The sequence below is a fragment of the Hippichthys cyanospilos genome, chromosome 6, assembly GCF_059441005.1.
Source record: "Hippichthys cyanospilos isolate Australia breed blue-spotted pipefish chromosome 6, RoL_Hcya_1.0, whole genome shotgun sequence".
Taxonomy (NCBI): Eukaryota; Metazoa; Chordata; class Actinopteri; order Syngnathiformes; family Syngnathidae; genus Hippichthys; species Hippichthys cyanospilos.
Genome location: NC_142374.1, coordinates 19,761,013 through 19,781,149, shown reverse-complemented (window position 1 = coordinate 19,781,149; position 20,137 = coordinate 19,761,013). Strand labels below are relative to the sequence as shown.

General features: G+C 39.0%; 1 long non-coding RNA gene across 2 annotated transcripts in view; it reads right to left on the bottom strand.

Moving 5' to 3' along the window:
- Positions 1 to 515: 515 nt before the first annotated feature.
- LOC148422696 (uncharacterized) overlaps positions 516 to 20,137 on the bottom strand; it is a 42,642-nt gene continuing 23,020 nt past the window's right edge. For both annotated transcript variants that reach the window (XR_015865794.1, XR_015865795.1), the window contains exons 2-3: positions 9,901 to 10,039; positions 516 to 655 (exon numbers count right to left, since the gene is read on the bottom strand). This is a non-coding gene — a long non-coding RNA (uncharacterized LOC148422696). The remainder of the gene's footprint in view (positions 656 to 9,900; positions 10,040 to 20,137) is intronic.

The following is a 20,137-nucleotide window of genomic DNA, read 5'->3' as shown; positions in this document are numbered from 1 at the left end:
GCATGGAAGGACTGATTGAAAGGTTCTAAAAAAAGACACCAGTAAAAAGTCAATGACTGATCCCCACCTTTTTTTTTGGAGATATTATGCAAATGATGGCGATTATTCACACAAGCCTTGGTTTGGGCAATTATGATGATAGTGGAGCAACTCGGGAGGTATTCCCGGTCTTTGGGCTGCAATCAGCTCCTTGATTGAACCGTATGGAAATAGCTCAGCCTTCAATGTTGTCCTAAATTAGCGCACATGATTTGAAACATGGCAAAGCCCATCAAACCTAACGTTTAATTGGGTCCCCGTCACATGGGATTAAGCCTATAGGTTAAGTCGAGCCGTATGTTCTCTTTCCTTGCGTGCGTACGCTCAATCGTCGGCGCGGAACAATGTGCCGTGCCGAGTTATCGTGCAACTCGATATTTAAAAATCCACGCCATTTCCATTGCACCCAATCCTGTGCGCGTGACACCATCGAAGTTTTCCAACCTTATTTTTGTCAAATGCAAATGAGTCGTCCCCGGGAGAGCGGCAAAGGCTGCGCGGTCTGCCCTCACAGCTGATATTTACACTAAACTCAGCGCTGGTGTGGAGATGTTTAATGATGTGCCAAGCTTGTCCAAATCCGGAGTGTTCCGCAGCGGCTGGGGACGCGGTTTCCCTTAAAAAGAAAAAAACTGAATTATTTAAGGAAACCAATCGAAGTGTTGCATGCTAATCATCTTGAACTTACTCATTTGCATCGGTGGGATACTCAAAAAAGTGAATGGTAGATTTTGCCCCAAAATCTACTTTTTCAGCAGCCAATGTTCCGTGGTCCACCCAAGAGGGGGTGAGATTTGGGACCAGTGACCTAATGACCTATTATAACTTAATAACCAATGATGGGGGGCTAATACCGCTTAGCACTAATAATAAAATTAAAGATTCCTCCTCTTTGCAGTTATATTACTAGTGATTTACTCGCTCAGCTTACTTAGACTTACAGTACCGTATTTTCCGCACTATAAGCCGCACCTAAAAGCCGTAATTTTTTTAAAAACCTGATGGTGCGCCTTATAATCAGGTGCGCCTTATATATGGATCGATATTGAGAGTGGGATTCGTAGATGGGGAATGAAGTGATAAAGTAAGCTTTACCTGTTTCTTTTGTGTGTTTACAGTTGAACAAGGTTGCTCATATTGACATTGAGTTATGGTTTAAAGTGCTGTACCAAGCAGTGTTATTATTTTTGGGGGGAAACACGGTCTTTTTTTTTTTTTTTTTTAAGACCTGTAACCCCACAATTAACAAAACAATAAACCTGAATATTTTAACAAACCTAAAAAAACCCAAATTTACAATTAACAAAACAATAAACCTGAATATTTTAACAAACCTAAAAAAAATCCAAATTAATATACAGTAAATAACAATAAACTGAAAAAAACATAAGGAATCACTTAAAAAAAAAACAACAATTATAATGAAATACAGAAAAACCATGAACAAAAAAACTAGGGATGTCCATATCCTGAACACATGACTGAAAATCAGGCCAGATCACAAAATTTTCAGCTGATCGGGGTTAGGAAAATTGTATATTATTCTATAGAATAGAATAGAACAGAAAAATTTTAAAATTGGTAGTGCTGCTCTCACTGGTGCATATAAAATAATTATGAACAATAAATTGAATAAGTATTATTGAATATGATGGCTTATAGATATAGAATACTTGGTTTAAACCAGTGTTTCTCATCTATATTTTGCCAGCCCCCCCCCCAAGAAAAGAGAAAACTTTTCGTGTCCCCCCCCAGTCGATGCACTGAATATAAATAAGATTATCATTGATGAACATTGTTTAAGTATACACATGTATCCTTTTTAACATTAACAACAGAAAAACGCACTATAAATCAAATTTCAACAAGTGTTAATTATTTTTATCGTGTTTATACGGGTTATAGCTTAGTCTAAAACGGAAAAAAAAGTGCACCAAAGTGCATGAAACTAAAAGAAAATGATGAAAATTGATAATTTATTGCAATTACATTCCACATGACAAAAACAAAGCCTTTTTCCTGGGATCATTCACGCCCACCCTAGCATCACCTCACGCCCCCCCCACTATTTGAGAAGCACTAGTTTAAACCATGGCTTTACTGGCCATATTGTTGTTGTTTTTAATAAAATAAAACAATTTGGATACGTTTTTTGTTCCTTATTGCAGAGGTATCAAATCATAACTCGACATCGGCAGATTCTCAATATCAGGTGACTTAAGTGCAAAAAAAAAAAAAAAATTGGGCAGGACATTCCTAGAAATAATAAATATAATTGAGAAAAAACAAATGAAAAGAATGGATGATAAGCCTAAAAACAACAATAAAAGAAAAGATGTAATAAGCAGAGGAAAACTTTGAAATAACTGGACTAATAAAACTGAAATATTTCTACAACCGTGTTTGCATATCCTGATTAGCATATTTGCACGAGACAGCGTTAGTGCCGCTGCAATGCTTCCTTGTGAGGTGCGATGATCCGTGTCATTATTTTCGCACTGATTTCCAGCGTCTGAAGCCGAGCCGCATCCTTTCTGTTTCCGCAAATAAAATGACCTCCTCACGCGACCCCGAAAGGCCGTTTGATGAAAATGTTCTCGTTATTTCTGGAGCCTCTCCTCCTTCGTGTTGATCTTTGGAGTGTCAGCGTGCTGAAGGCAGATAGACAGGCGGGCGAGAAGGACAGACGGGCATAGCGAGAAGCTGGCGGGCGTTTGACGCACACACGCTCTTCAAAGCGACAGCTTTCCCTTGTTTTGCATGGCTTTGTGCGCGCCTAACTTGATTGTCAGCCGTTCTCGTCCGCCTCCATCGCGGGCATAAAGATAGCTCCTGCGACGGGAGTGAGAAGCGAGGAACTTGTTGAACTGTGACACATCTCCGTGTGAGTTCTCCCATTATTCATATCGTTCTCAAATAATTGGCCCAGGCGTCATTAGTGTTTATCAGCGGCGCGAAGCAATGAAGTACAACAGCGGTTCTCAAATAAGGCGCGTGAGAAGGTATGTGAAATTTTTGCAACCCTCATAATGTATTTTGACCATTTTTGGTCATTTTCTTCCACGTCATTTTCGCAGTATTTTAGCCAAGGGATGGCAGGCCCCTGGTCGTGTGATAACTAAGTGGTTGTGCCATGTTGAACTTTGATATCTGGGTGAAATTTCAGCTCCTTTGTGTCTTTTTTTTCAATGATTTCCTTTTAATGTGAAAGCCTTGAAAAAATACCCTCAGTGGTACTCACACCACCATCCGAGAACTGCATTCCTCAAGAGAGGCTGTAAAAAAAAACACACCAAGAGATACTTCTAGGAGAAACTATACAAAAGCTGACAAATTACGAGTTAGTTCCTTGTTTTTCCTTTTCGGTGTACAGATGGGGTTCCAATTTTACATAAATCAAGATGTGATTTAAATCAGGGGTGTCAGACTCGTTCTTATCGAGGGCCATGTTGCAGTTACAGTTTCTGTCAGAGGGCCGGGATGACTGCGATAAAATATATTTTGGGTGTATTTTTCACACTTTCAACTAGTTTGGAAATCAGAAAGAGGGTGAGGACAAAAAGCGTTTGCTTTTCCCCCCAAACAATTTTAAATTGACTTACAAATGTGATATTTTGACAGGAAACTTGAATTGGAATGGGCGTTTCGCGGGCCACGTGAAATGATGTGGCGGGCCTTGAGTTTGACACCTGTGATTTAAATGGAGTGCCATTTAAATCATGTCTTGATTTATTTAAAATTATTTAAAAGTATCTTTTTTTTTTTAAATAACAAAATGCTTTATGCTGATTAATGGGTTCTTGGCTGGAAAAAAAATACACCTAGTGATATCACCACAAATGAAGTTCCAATGTTTGTTAAATCAGACACAGAACTCTAGATTAAGTCTTTTTTAATTTTTTGCCATCCAAAAATTCTGAGTAGTTAGTGGGTAACTGGCTGAAAAAATATTTATTAGGGCATAGATCATTAACCCTTGTGCAAGATTCTGACCATTTTTGGGTCATTTTGTTCCACATCATTCTGGCAGTATTTTAACCAAGCAGTGGTTATACATGTTGAATTTTCAGTTATTGTCACCATTTGGGTGAAATTTCAGCTCCCTTGTGCCGTCTTGTCAATGCTTTCCTCTACGACACAGGTGTCGAACTCCAGTCCTCGAGGGTCGGTATCCTTTTTGAATCAGGTGTGCTGAGGAGAGATCACCGGAAAATCTGCAGGATACCGGCCCTCGAGGACTGGAATTTGACACCTATGCTCTACAATGTGAAATGCCTTTGATGAAAACATTTCTTCCAAATTAATTCTGGAAATATTTTAGCCAAGGGATGGCACACCGTGATAACCAAGTGGTCGTGCCATGTTGAATTTCGACTTATTGTAACCATCAAGGTGAAATTTCAGCTCCCTGGTGTCTCGTTCCATGTTTTCTCTCAGATATGAAAAGCATTTATTGTAAATGTAATTGAATAAGTGACAAAATAAGTTGGATGCACTTGCAATACTATTGTTGCGTAGAGCGAGTGTGGCTGATACGGATAACGGATAACACAATGTTACTGTACCTAAAAAATAAAACAAAAAACAAATAAACTCGGATTTGTTGTTAAATATATTGTGAACGCGTGAAGATAATTTCTGCAGACACGCTAAGACTGAGAAAAAAAACTACCTATTTTCCACCATTTTACGCTTCCTGATTTTGGGGGCGTGGCTAAAATCGGGCCTAGCTACAGTATGCCTTGTTTACAGAGACTGTAAGTTCCCGACTTGAATCGGAACCTCTAGTTGAGCGCGGCCCGTGAGTACACTCGCCTTCTGCTATTTATAGAGCTCATCGTTGCCATGCCAAATGGAAAAAGGCTCACCTAAACGACGGTTATCATTAAAACGGAGCTCCTTAAAAAGCACTTGACCTCTACGGCAAACGCGGTTCAGCTTGCCGGCGAAGTGAATCGAGATAAATGGGAACATTATCGATTCCAACTCTGTCTTCTCACCTTCTCCGTCTTAAATCTCTCTCTACGTTTGCGGCTGACATAAATATGCTTACGTCTCTGGCTCGGCCCGTGGCGGGCGATATTAAGTCCATCTCTCTCCTTTTGGATCTAGTTGAAAATCGATACGGAGCAGTGAGGCCGCTCACTCGCGCTGGATTAGACGGCTGCGTGTGACAAATAGTCTGCAAAAAAAAAAAAAAAATGCGCCGAAGCACCTTGTCGTCCATTTGTTCGTTGAGAAGGTTTCAAGTGCTTTGGAGCTCTGGATGGTGCTGGTTTTTGAGGAGTGTGCCATTTAAGCGTGTACCGAGCATAGGCGGAGAAACAAAAAGATTAATCATACACGGAACAAAAGAGAGGATTATTTAGCTCTCATACTTCATTAGGATCAACAGTGAGCCCTGTGGTGAATATTACATGAGCGAAAGATGAAAGCCAGACTCTGCCAAGTTGCGCAACGCACTACGGAGACCACTTTTTGGAAGGCTGCTCACAATTTTGACATCGGGCCGTTGATTTTCTAAAGCGCTTGTCTTCATTTGGGTGATAGGTGAGATCGAGCCGATTACATCTGATTTTTGAGGCGCAGAAACCCCGAATACCTAAACATCCAATCGCAGCCTGTTTTTTTTTTTTTTTAAACATGATTAGACCCACACCTGATGAGGTAAACATTGGCAAGCTGAAATGAGAGCAAACAATCGGCATCATTTCATTGAGAAGCATAAACACACTTAACCTAAAGATATTCTTTTTACGATATTACCGTAACTCCCCTAATATAGGCCGCGTCTGTGTATAGGACGCACCCTTAATTTTAGCGTCAAATTCTGGTATTTTCTATGTTACCATGTATAGCACGCACAGTGTTTGGAGACTGTAACAAAACTGAATAGAGCTCATCTTTTGTAAATTCTTAATATGTTATCCCTCGAGTAAAAGGGAGTAGCATATTTTCCGCACAATAAGGCACACTGGATTATAAGGCGCACCCTCAACTAATGACATATTTTAAAACTTTTCCCACATATAAGGCGCTCCAGATTATAAGGCGCACCATCAATTAATGATATATTTTAAAACTCTTTCCATATATAAGGCGCACCGGATTATAAGGCGCAACCTCAGTTAATGACATATTTTAAAACTTTTTCCATATAAAAGGCGCACCCTCAATTAATGACATATTTTAAAACTTTTTCAATCACAATATAGTAATACTCAAAGTAAATAACAATAATATCTCAATAACTCTAAACTCTCAATAGCATAATAAATCAACATCAATATGAACAACCCTGTTCAACTGTAAACAGGTAAAGCTTATTTTATCAGTTCGTTCCCCATCTCATTATTGATCCATATACAAGGTGCGCCTGATTATAAGCTCATCAGCTTTTTAAAAAAAATAAGGATTTTAGGTGCGCCTTATAGTGCGGAAAATACGGTATGTGTAATTTTTCGCATGAGCCTGTGGGAGCTCTACGGGGCATTACGTTAAATGCAGCACCTCCTTGCTGTCCGTAGCTATGACAGACATGGCAGCCTCCAGAGGAGTGCCACCCCTCATGTAATATAATTTAATGGTAACTAGACCTACAAATATATTTAAAACATACGGTTGTTCGGTAAGAAAACATTTATTTTCAAGTTCTTGAAATTTATAATCATTTAATTTATTCAGTTTTAATGAAAAATGGTCTTAATCTTACACAGTGTCACTTTAAGGTAAGTGTGTTTCTGATTTCCCACATTGTGAGTGGTCAATGAACGCCGCACCAGTGTAACGTTTAATGCGCTCGAAGCGGTTATTTTTCCTTTCGACGCAGCTAAACCTTGAGCAACTGTGATGTCATTTTCAGTTGACGGCAAGTTACAAATTTCTCTCATAATGTTTGCTAGTGAGAACTCAGAATATTAAAAACGTATTTATCCATTTTCAGCAGTAAAAAGATACTGTTTTGTCTGTAAATAATACAGCAACTACATTTTTTGTCATGTACAATTAATACATTTAAAAAACACATTTATCCACTTGCTGTTGAATGAAAATGAACTATGTTCAAGGCTCATGAAACAGGTCACCTGGTTTTTGGGGTTTGGTCATGTGACGTTCACAAGCTGAGCCGTGATTGATCATTTGAGGTCATTTTCATTTGACAGCAAATTGAAAAACAGTTTGGAGAGGCATTCATTGTACTCAAAATAAGTATGTACAAAATATTAACATTTTACTGCTGAAAAATAGCTAAACTAGTTCAGTATGCCTTAACATACATGTCGCACTGCATTGGTCTCAAAAGAAACCGGTCCATGGGCATCAGCCCTGTAAATCAGCCCGGTCAATTCAGCTTTGCAACAACATACATTTAGACAAAATTAGAACATATTTTTAGGAGAAGTAGATCTTTCCCATACGTAGAAAAAATCTTAACTCTATTAACTCCTGAAAAAAACGTTGCCTCGATGTTTTGGTTGGGCATTTATAACAGTTGAGTAGCGCACTGATTTGGAGTTTTGGTTCGAGACAAATATTTACTGCTCTGCATAAAAACAACATTAGGACTTTTGCAGGCGCTCCGCTGCACCGCCTGACGCCGAGGTTCATCTCTTTTGCGGTGTGACAGCATGAGAACATAACCGGAATGCAGAGTGACAAGACTGTGAGGAGGGGGGGAAAAAAAAAAGTCAGGAGCCATTAGTATGCAGCACCGAGCCATCATGCCGGGCTGGACCTTTTGCAGAAACTCTTTCCAGCCCAGCTTGAAAGAGCAGCTGAGGTAAAGCGGGTTTTTGGGACAAGGCGGAAACCGTGAGTCCCCGTCCGGAAACAGAAGCGGAGCGATGTGAGCTTGAGCGGCTTAAGCGCTCAACTCCTGCGTGACTTTTATCAGCGACGACCCCCTCAAGCATGACGGCAGTAATGAAGCCATTAGCCACAAAATTGACTTTGGGATAAATAGGGAACATATGAGGGCTTTAAAAGGCCCCAATTTTGCAGCCGGCGTCCTTTTGTTTGAAATTCATAATTACATCTGCGCAAAGCCCCCTCCTCATCTCCAGTCATCGAGTTTTTCTATCAAGTTGCGTCTTTGGAATGCGGCAGAATATTAAGCGGGCCAATTTTCTGGGTGAAAACTTTAGCGCTGCGTAATAGCTTTCAGAGGGTGTTCAATAAATAATGGCAAGTTTATATTTAATGCAGTGCAGTCGTGTGTTAATCAGCGCGCGTGAGGGGAACGTTCAGACCTCGTGGAGCAGATATCTCTTTGACTTTTTATTACTAAGGTCTCCGGCAAGAGCCTTCATCATTTATGATCCTGTTTACATATGCATTAGATTTAGTAGCAGACAATTTCACCCCTGTGTATTATTAGCCTGGCATTCCGCCAGGCTCTTCCTGCCCTTGCGCCTGGCGAAAAAAGAAATAAAAGGTAAAAATGTTGACGTTTTTCAAAATAAAAGCTCTTTTTCGACGTCATAATGATGATAATCGGTCCGTGTTCAAACAGGACTAAATAGATGTGAAAATATGTTTTGTCAAGAGGCTGAAATTTTAGCATTTGGACAATTTTAGGTCTTTAAAAATTAGGAATATCACTTTCACAAACCGATATCAGTATGAGCACTCAATCCTTGAAAAGTCACCAATAGCAGTTACCGATACCATCGCTACTTTTTGATACATACCCCCCCCCCCCCAAAAAAAAAAGATAATTTTAGACATATTGAAATATCAAACTAAAGCAATCTGCCTTAAAACTACAAGAAACTGATGTCAGTTTTCTATTTTTCTAATTTCTAGTTTGTGATCGTAAAATGGCCAAAAGCAGGCAACTGATACAGATATCAGCTTCTGTAGCAAGTAATGAAATCTTGAAATAAGGCTGGTATTGGTTTGTACACCTTGTGTTGTTGATACTTGCCCATCCCTATCAAAAATAATTATCCATTAACTCTTTTAGCGCCAAGCGTTATCGGAAAAGGAAACCACGAGAGGGACAGTTTATTTAGCATCTTCACTCACATTTCAAGGCCACCAGAATATTGTGTGCTATGGCTATGTAAATATGGGAGCTGCCATATGAAAGATTGACTTCCATTCTTCAGTTAGAATTAATGTAGGTAATATCTGTGTTGTAAGTGTGGAAACACTGCGTCCAATGGTCGCATTCAATTCACTTATATTAGCTCAGCAAGGGTGTCAGCAGCCCTCCATAAAAAATGTATTTGATGAGATTTTAATGATTTACTATTGTTATTACTATGTGAAAAAATGAGAATTCTCATCCGTGGCAGCGAAAGAGTTAAATTGGTAAATGATTAGTTGTCAAATAATCTTTGTAAGATTTATTTTTACACTATTGCGTTTAGTGAAACCACACCCTGCCCTGCCTTACACCTTGGCATCTGCATTTTGGCCTGTTTTACTGCCACTTCCCCTCTCCTACAATTGGAGTGTTTCCTTAACCGGGGATGTCCTTGAGCTTTGCAAACTATGGTCCTGTGAAGCACTTTGAAAGTCTTTCATGAGGCTACATAAATAAACTTTTGTTGACTTTGGGCCAGCATGGTGGCTGAGAGCTTAGCGCAGTTCTGAGAGTTGGGGTTGAAATCTCAGGAAGGGCCTTTCTTTGCTGTTTGTTTTCTCTCAAGATAGGCTGCTTCATCTCAAAGTCCAAAGACGTGCTTTTTAACTTCATCAAAGACTCAAAATGTGTCCATAGATGTGAACTGAAATGGTTATATGTCTCTAATGACCTTCTCAAGGGTGTAGGAAACGATGGACGGATACTGTATTTTTGTACTTGCGGTGCATCTTACTCAGAGCGCGTTCTAGCATTTTGTCTGTCTCTCTCACCTCAGGGGGTAAACACTCGCTGGCAGGATCAGAGTGGATGCGAAGGGCCTTTGACACCTCCAGATGTGCGACATCACCTGTGGAATTAGCATGTCTCCTCAATCTGTGGCCACCATGAGATCGCAACCTGCCTTTCGTCCTGTCGAAAAAGCATAACGACAAGTATGCATCTATCAGACATCATTGTTTCATGGTCTTGTGGATATACAGTAAGCTTTTAAAATGGGAATCAGGCCCAGACACGGTCTGCATTTCACACAATGGCATTGAACCAGAAATTGACAGTAAGATGCATTCTCAGTAGCATTTTTTTTTTTTTTTTTGGGGGGGGGGGTAGAGCTTATTTCCCTTTGTTGACTAAATAGGCACTTTATAAATAGGGACTAATCTGCCTCATCACCACTCACTTTACCGCACGCACACATGCACCTTACAAATCCTGCACAGTGCAGGAACGCTGCTAAATACTTAATATTTTGCACTATCATCATCATTATTTCCCTTTGTTGACTAAATAGGCACTTTATAAACAGGCACTAATCTGCCTCATCACCACTGACTTTACCGCACACACACATGCACCTTGCAAATCCTGCACAGTGCAGGAACGCTGCTAAATACTTAATATTTTGCACTATCATCATCATTATTTCCCTTTGTTGACTAAATAGGCACTTTATAAATAGGGACTAATCTGCCTCATCACCACTCACTTTACCGCACGCACACATGCACCTTACAAATCCTGCACAGTGCAGGAACGCTGCTAAATACTTAATATTTTGCACTAGCATCCTCATATGTACAGTTTCTTCGACTCAATCTACTCCATAATATGCTCAGAATGTAAGTCTATTCATTTATTAGTCATTCAATATTACTGCCCTTATTGCTCTTACTGTTTTTTTAATTTTTGTTTTACTGTCTACTTTATTATTTGCTCTATTGTAGAATATAGTCTGCTTGGGGAAGTAATACTATGCATATCGCAAGAAAACTCTTGAATCTTGAAATGCTAAAATCATATTTTCTCAAATTTTAGAACCTTAAAAACGTTTACCTACCCCTGGTTCAGAAAAACCATTTTTAAGTAAACATTTTGTAAGGCGGTTGTTTTTCATGACACGTCTTGGCTCATACAACTCTACTGTCCTACTTTTTCAAGCGATTTCTATTTTGTCGTTAGGATGTCTGGCCATGAATGTTTCCTGGAAACAAATCCACATGAACTTAAAGCCCAGGCACCACGGCGCATTTTTCATTTGCATCCGCTGTCGTTCAATTAACATATCCCATTGTGCTGCACGTCTGACCCCGATTGATTGATTGTAGTCGGGCTTCGCGCCCCTCTGCGCCCGACGCATGCATCCACAATGACAGAAAGGACACGTGGATGAATAATGCATGTCTCTATCAAGCCATCTCGCGCGCACAATGCGAGCAAACAAGAAGCGGGAGATGATGAAAAAGAAGTGTTGGGTGGACGCCGTGTGAGCACATCAACACAAAGCCGGACAGTCTGCACTTGCTCGCACATCAGATGTCCGGCATCGCGGCGCGCGCTCAAAGCGTTTGAGATTTTCACAAGGAAAATGTTCCTTCATCCTTTTCACCTTATTCTTCACCCCAAAATATATTTTGTTATCCTTCCGCATTTCTCAGCTGATACAAACTTGCGTGTTATATACTGCTATAATATCTGCGTTGGATGTAGTTCTCCTCCGTCCCATAGGTGGCGATAGTTAGTGTTCCTACCTTGTGGTGTACATTTTGCACAATGTACAAATAAAAATTTTCACTCATGATATGAGTGACCTAATATGGCACAATGTGTTATTTTTGGCACTTGGCACTTGTGCAACCTATTGAGCCAAGAAAGGAGCTCCTCCCTGAAGGTTTCTTATTTTCCCCAGATGGGTTTTTTTTTAGTTTTTCCTTCCTCTTCTGGGAGCTTTGTTCAGGGGATGTCTTTGTGTATTTGTGATGTTACAATATGTGAGCTGCTCTTAGAAATTGTGATGATTTATGGCTATTTAAATCAACTTGACGATGGATCTCCTCGTGCAGCTCAACCGATGGCCAGGCGCCACATTTGGCAGAGGTGGACTATGACATGTAATTTGAGTAGGAGGAGATACATCTAAGGGTGCATTTTGAGAAGATTACAATGTGGGCTGTCCCCATCTTGACCTCATGAGAGTCTGCGTTTAACGGCAGCAGTATGAAACTATAGAATAAAATCTATTTCCAACCATGATGCCCGAGTCCAAGAGGTTTTCATTTTCATCACCAACCAGGATTGCCCGGCGGCTGATTCCGGAAACGCGGCCGGGCCAGAACCACTACAAGCGTTAAAGAAATTCACCACACTAGCTAAACAGGCACTCAAGAATTGAGATTGATCCGCTCGCACCGACCCAATTCAACATGCTGAAATCGCCCAAAACACTTTTCTGATTCCCCGTGACAAACTCGTTACACCACACCGAGCTGACGTTGCACGACGAGTTCCGACCCCAAATGTCGGCTTGGTCTGTAGAGGCCCTAATGTGGCTAAGTGGCTTAAAAACCTGTGATAATAACTTGTGTTAAAAAGTAACTTACTTTACTGAAAAGTAACTTACTTTACTTTACTTACTTGCTTGAAAAAAAACCTAAACTAAATATGATTGCAAGTTATTTAAAAAAGTTCCATTTAATAGATAGACCACAAACCTTAACGTAAAAATGGCTGCTGATTGTTAAGTTTTTATTAAAAGTAAAGGCAGCACCTTGAGAATAGAAAAGAATAGAAGTCATTTATTGTCCTTTTAAAAAAAACTCTTTTAAAAAAAATAAATAGGTATAACATATGGTATATGTTACATATAGTATAACATGGTTCATAACTTGAAAAAAATGTATATCGATTTAAAAAAAAAAAACAACGAAAATGTGTTGTTTGAATCAAGAGCCGCTTCGCGCGGAAATCCCATTTCCAAATGGTAACAAAAAGGACAAATATACATTTTCATTCTTTGAATCCACACAAATTTGAAGTCACAGCTACTACAGAATGTGAGAATTTTGATCCTCTCCATATTTGCATACTTTACATTAAAATCATTATGTGAATCAATTTTTATCTAATTACTTCTAAAATCAATTCTTAAAATATTAGAAACCTGAACCCCAAATTCAAACAGTCACAAAATGTAAACGATGCAAGAAACTATTTACCATATTCCCCCAAATCACTCGATTGTTAAAACAATTCAATAACAAATTTCCAGGACATCTTGGAAATATTCATCCACATTTTGGCAATTCCCACTTTACCGAAATTCTGCATTTATTGTGATAAAAATCCAGAATTGAGAGGTACATAATTCCTCCTTCCATATTTCTTAACCGATTCAAAAAATCCCAATATCAAAATTTCAGCTCATTTAGCTCATATCAGCAACTACATATCACATGTGCATTAACCCAATGATCCCCACACAAACGAGATAGTTGCCCTCCTTGTAACACATTTGACCACTAATTCAAATCACTCCAGCCTCACGTATCACACTTAAAATGCTCAACCATTCAATGAATTCCACGGCATTTCATTTTAGTGTCAGCTCAATGTCTGCATAAACTGCATTCTAGAATTCTGAACAAAATGTCTACTTTGCTCTTTCAAAATACTTCAACAAGGCTCATTTGTGAAATAATTATTTCTTGGAAAATAAGCTTTGGAAAGACTGAGCAGGGAAGAAAAAAATATTTGCAAGGAGTGGCAAAAAGCCAGAAATTGATCAAAGGTCCTAAGGCCTTGATATTGAATTTATATCAGTAGCTCCTCTTTTTTGGGAAGCAGCTTCATGTCCCAAACAGCACGCCAATGGTCAGATTACACCAGTCATACTGTTATTGTTTTCTCTGCAACACGAGGCAGCACTCGTGTCATGTGAGCCGGAGGGGTGAAGAGAGAAGCTGACAATCTTGTCATCTGTCTTGTCATCCTTTAGTCTTTCTATGAGATGCGAGTGAGGGAAATTGCAAGGCACGATGGCATGACAATTTCCTTTAAAGTGGAAAGCATAAAACCAAGTAATTTCATCAAGCTAAAACACAAAAGATAGTAGAAGAAAATGAGGCTACTCAATGACGCATATCACAATTGTACCACTTGAAATCACATTAGTCGGATTCATGACCGCATTAAATTGACCCTTGCAGAACAAAAGTTGGAGTAACAATCAATAATTTTGCTCTTGATTGACTTTGATTATATAGAGAAATGGAAAACAAAGTTATTACGTGCAATCCAAAAGTTATTCAGACTTTTGAACATAAGCTAAGTGGACGGACCTTTATAAATTTTCTTGGGGACTCAAATCGGCAAAAAACTTTTAGCAGCTAGCTGGCAGAATTCAAACTGGGAGAATACAAATCTAGCGGTTGATTGGCCTGCATGAAAGCTAATTGGCCAAGCAAGAGGTTAGCAGTTAGCTAGCACAATTCAAAAGAGAATCCAAACCTATCAAGTGATTGGCCTGTATGAAAGCTAATTACCCAAGCAAGAAGTTAGCAGTTAGCTAGCAGAATTCAAACAGGAAGAATACAAATTTAGCAAGTGGTTTGCCCGTATGAAAGCTAATTATACAATCAAGGAGTTAGCAGTTAGCTAGCACAATTGAAATAAGAATCCAAACCTAACAAGTGATTGGCCTGTATAAAAGCTAATTACCCAAGCAAGAAGTTAGCAGTTAGCTAGCAGAATTCAAACAGGAAGAATACAAATTTAGCAAGTGGTTTGCCCGTATGAAAGCTAATTATACAATCAAGGAGTTAGCAGTTAGCTAGAACAATTCAAATAATACAAACCTAGCAAGTGAATGGCCTGTATGAAAGCTAATTAGCCAAGCGAGAAGTTAGCAGTTAGCGAGCGCAATTCAAACATGAAGAATACAAATTTAGCAAGTGATTGGCCTGTATGACAACTAATTAGACAATCAAGGAGTTAGCAGTTAGCTAGCACAATAAAAATGAGAATACAAACCTAGCATGTGATTGGCCTGTATGAAAGCTAATTAGCCAATCAAGGGGTAGATGTGTCTGGCCGGACACATTTTTTTTTCCATGAAAGAAGCTTGGGGGTTAAAGTATTTAAAAATTGTCAAGGTGAACTATAAATATTTTTGTAATTTTTGTTGGAGGTTATATTTGACAGGATACAAGGATGAATTAATCAGCCTCTTCATGCATGCCTAAATGAGTCAACTATATTTATAGCACACCCATGACACTTTATACAGGTTACCTTATTTCTTGTCTACTTTCACGTCTCTGTTTCAATATGACAGTGTATGGTGTAGTTAACAAAAAACTATAACCAACAATTAACCAATTGTAATGTTCTGGCATGGCAAGTAGATATTTTTAAAGAAGGGCAGAACACACTCTATTATCTAGGTTAGGGCTGTAGAGAATTCCACAGTTATCGAATCAAAGTCAAGTGTGAGTCACAGTGATTCGAGTCCAAGTCAATTCATAGTCACATACTGTAGGTTCGAGGAAAACTTCAACTCCAGACGTTTCACAACCACAAAATTTAAAACTGCAATTTATAACCTTGCTGTTCGCTGGTATGACCTAGAAAAAGACCGCACGCAGATTAACCAATGAAACGGGTATTTGCATAATCTGAAAACTATATTTGGAAGGAGGACATTCATTTTTAGAAATAAAAAACAATTAGACTTGGCCGTGTTGACAAAAATATTTTTTGAGTTCAATGGCGGAGTCAAAGACAAGTCCAAGGAAAATATTTAAGAGTCTAGGTCAAGTCAAAAATGACAAAAACAACATTTCAAGGACTACAGCAGATATCGGGTATCAAAAAATGTAATTGAATGCTTTTTAATGCCATGGAAAGAACCATTCTTTTCAAATTAAGAGCAAATCAATCGCAACATTAAGCAATGTATTGCTAAATTATGTTATTGAGATTTTTTTGCAAAATGCCTTTATTTTCTCATGTTCAATACGGATGCAGACTATCATTAGTGATTTCATTTTCCGGCAGATGAACCAAAAATAAAAAAGGTGATTTTACATGCGCTATCTTCTAGTGTGGCTAAATAAAATATGCTTGGAAATATAACTGCGCTGTAGTTCCAAAGTTTACTAAATCACAGATGGTAAAGCACTCGAGTCCCTTTTTTTTTTTTTTTTTTTGTCTAAAAAAGGCTGTGTTGGTAAGAGGGTACTTGCCTTAAAAATTCTTTCACAGTGGGTACGTCATTGAAAAAAGGTTGAGAACCACTTATCTATGATACGTGAAATCCTAATATTAGTTATCACACTCCAGCTGCAATGCTTTTCTGCTATGCAGCGCAACGTTTGACCCACTTTGAGCAGATTACTTTCATTTTACTGACGTCATTGAACGTCTCAAAGGCTGCAGGCCTGACAGCTTGCGTCTAGACCAGACGCTGCCAGAAAGTGTGCACAATTGAGGGGCGTCCACGTTTGATGTTTTAAAGCCTTCTCGTCCTCGCTACAGTTTGGAATGCCACGCTATGCAGACGCCGTTTATGTGTCCAACGTCCTGAAATCGGTGGTGGGAATTTGCAGATTATAATTGGCAGATTGATATATCAAAGGCGGGAAAAAAACAGGGTCAATCAACATGTGAACATACTGGTTTTGATAATAGGGTGTGTACACTTATGCAACCTTATTTGTAAGAGGGTGTATACACTTGTGCAATCACATTATCTGTGTAGTTTAATTTCCACAAATCTCCACAATCTCCACAAATGTAATATAATGACGGAAAAAGTTTTAAAATGGCTTTTTAGTCTCATGGTTTTCTCAAAAATGTGGCATTTAAATGGGGGTGTCTACATTTTTAATATCTAATCTCTGTCTTTCTACGGATACAAATGATTTCTTAATATGGATCAATTTAAAACCCTCCATGATTTGTTTGTTTTGCGGACAACAGTTTCCAGGTGTAAAGACGATATCATCTGTTTCTCCCGCTGGATGTTACTTGAGAGTGGCTCTGAATCTTCACCCACCCAGTCAAAAAGATCTGTCTGGGGGCAAAAACCTTTAAGGAAATGCGTAGATCAATACGGAACTGGTTGTTTCTGCATTATAGTGTTACAAACTCTTCTGGCAGTAGCTTGAAAGTTGCTTTGGATCTTCACCCCCACAGCTTCCAAGTCACTTGAAGACAATTTTGCTAAGGGGTGGTTTCATATTCGAATATTTCAAATTTGAATATTATGACTCTTTAAGGAAAAATGTAAACATGCGTCTTTGGGATTGAATGAATTAATTTGAAAAGAAAAAAAAAACATACTTTTTCTGTCACGGCATTAAAGGGGGATTTAAAAAAAAAACCTCACCTCTGACGTCAATAGTCGTCAATGGCAGTGAAGGAGTTGCCTTCATGTACCCAAACCAACTTTTTTTTCTCTAAACAAACATAAAATGGAGTTGATGCTAACATGGGCAGCGCTGTGGAGAAATGTGAGCATGATGGATGTCGTGGGGCGTTCACGTCCTTGTGATTCCCCCAAGGCGGCAATTAGGCCTCTTGTCTGCCAGTGACTAATGGCTTTCTAATTGAGTCTCCACAGGTAGTGTACCTGTTTTGGGGACGTTCATGGAAACAAGGGCTTCATTGTGTTGTTCTTTTGAGCAGCAGGTGACAAGAGTCCTCAATCAGTGACATGTCTTCGAATTTCTGCCCCATTGTGAAATAATGGTCCATGCTTCGCCTGTCCTGCTGTTTGCTCATATCTATTGTTTACTTTCATAGTTGGTGTGCGACAGCACTGCATTATCATACTGAGTGACATGGAATATAATGGCGCCTTAAGAATCGAGAGAGCTAACGTACACGCTTTTCAAGACGCAAGCTGTTGCTGCGCTGGTATTTGCTTTAATGAGCGCAAAAATTTGCATTCACCCCAACTCACTTCGGAATGAGCAACAGTTTGCTGATTGTTGCAAAAAACAAATGCTGACAAAAAGAAAAACATAAAACGCATGCGAAAACTGACTAATAGCGTTAGCTCCGCACGCAATGGATATTTAAACAAATAGTTCCTATTCACATAAAAAACACATATGTGACATACCATTTTGGGCTCTCGCGTCTGACATTAGCGGTTAGTATGTCGTTCGCACTTTAGCAATGATATCACGCAGGAAGAACTTGGCATGACCCCAAACTAAACTTAAGTAAACTTACATGCTCAAAATAATTCACAAAAAAATATTATTGCTCCTATGAACTCATGGGAGTCCAAGCTTAGCCAATCATCGAAGTCATTGAAAGGCTTGCAAATGTCAAGTTGGCCGCTAGCACCCCCAGAAATTTCAATTGCGCCCTGTTCGTGAGTTGCTGTTGATAGGACATAAGCAAAAATTGGGAGAAATGCAGGATAAAATGTCAAGTTTTTGATATGTCCATAATTGACAATACTTCCAATTTTGAATGGCAGTAAATGAGCCCGACACGGGCTAAATTTGACACCTATACTGTGTATCTCCCAAGCTCCCGTTTGTAAGCATTTAGAAGGGACGTCAGCGTGGCATATTGCAAGTAGTCTTGTTTTGACAATCTATGCGATATATTAGCATTCTAGTGTTTTTTTTTTGGTATGCTTTTCCTTTGTTATCACACATCAAAAACATCAAAAAGCCCGAGTTGGGACAACATTTTCCCTAGGGGTTAAAGGGTTTAGGGGCAATTTACATGTAAGAAAGTGGCTTTACTTATGAGTCACGTTACAAAATTACTAACGGAACGAATTAATTTTGTTAGTAGAAGTACCACTGTACAAAAAGTAGTTAGAGTATTTGATGTGCTATGTCATGTAGCATGCAAACTGGGTCAAAAGACAACATATTGATTGATGAATCGCTCAAGAGGTGTTTCCCTGGACTATTTCCGTCCGTCGCTATCGAGCCACTAATGCTTGCTGGGGGTGTCGTAAAAGGCCCGATGTCAAATCACACCAGACCAGCAGAAAGCAGGCAGGTGTCAGGTGAGCGGGGTAATCAATAAGCTTTTATTGTTTGCTTAGGCTCAGAGCGCCAGTTCGCGTTGCGGAACTAATGTACGCCGATCGATACGCACAACAGCTGCTCTGGATAAAAGGCAGTGGTGGGCGCTACGGAAAGCCGAGCCGTTTGGGCAATTTGTCGACATCCATGCATTAGGTACGGTGCTCTCTTTGAGCCTAATTTAGTCATGCGTGCTATATTGGTTGCTCACGCCGATGTGGAAGCTGATCTACAAACTGGTCGTTCTACTAGTGTGCTTATTGTAGTTTGGGATATTTCAATGTAGCTACCGTCGATTTCGGACTATTAGCCGCATCGGTATGTAAGCCGCAGCAGCAAAAAGTGAGCAGAAAAAACAATTGTTGTGACGGATAAGATGCACACATGCGTTGTGATGAGGTTTTTTTTTTTACTGTTTTTTAACCGTCTGTTTATAGCAACATCCTATCTGAACATACCTACATTTTTAGCACTAACATATTTTTTAACGTAACACCGACAGAATACTGCAGGGTAAAATAGCGGTTCAAATACAAAATCAATATTTCGATAGCGTATTCTTTTATCTCCTTTCTTTCAGTTGATTATTTTATTGAACATATAAAAGCTGTTATGTTCTGTGGTGTTTTGTTTGTGTTTTGATGAGTGTTGGGGTTTTCGGTTCTTTTATGTTTCTGTTCCCCTTGTGTCAGTGTCCTGTCAATATGATTCCTGTGTTAAATTTCCCTCTTGTGTTGACCAATCAGCTTCCTCTGCCTATTGTTTCCTCTCCAGGTGTTTCATTTTGTCTTGTTAGTTTTGAGTGTATTTAGTTCCCTGTTTTCTTTCAGCTCTTGTCGAGTCATTGTCTATGTGTCCAAGTGTCAATAAGTCTAGTACCAATTCCAGTTGCTTGTTGTCCTTGTGCGCCCTTCTCGTGTTTTCATTAGTTTATAGTCTTTTAGTATGAACTTTATTTGGGGATTTTTGGTTTGGTAATTTTAAAGACTTCGATCTTTTTTTTGTTGTTGTTTTTCATCATTTCATTAAATTTGTATTTTTTCACCTGGCAATGCCAAAACATGACACATGCATTGCACATAATTCATATATATATATATATATATATATATATATATATATATATATATATATATATATATATATATATATATATATATATGTACACACACATATC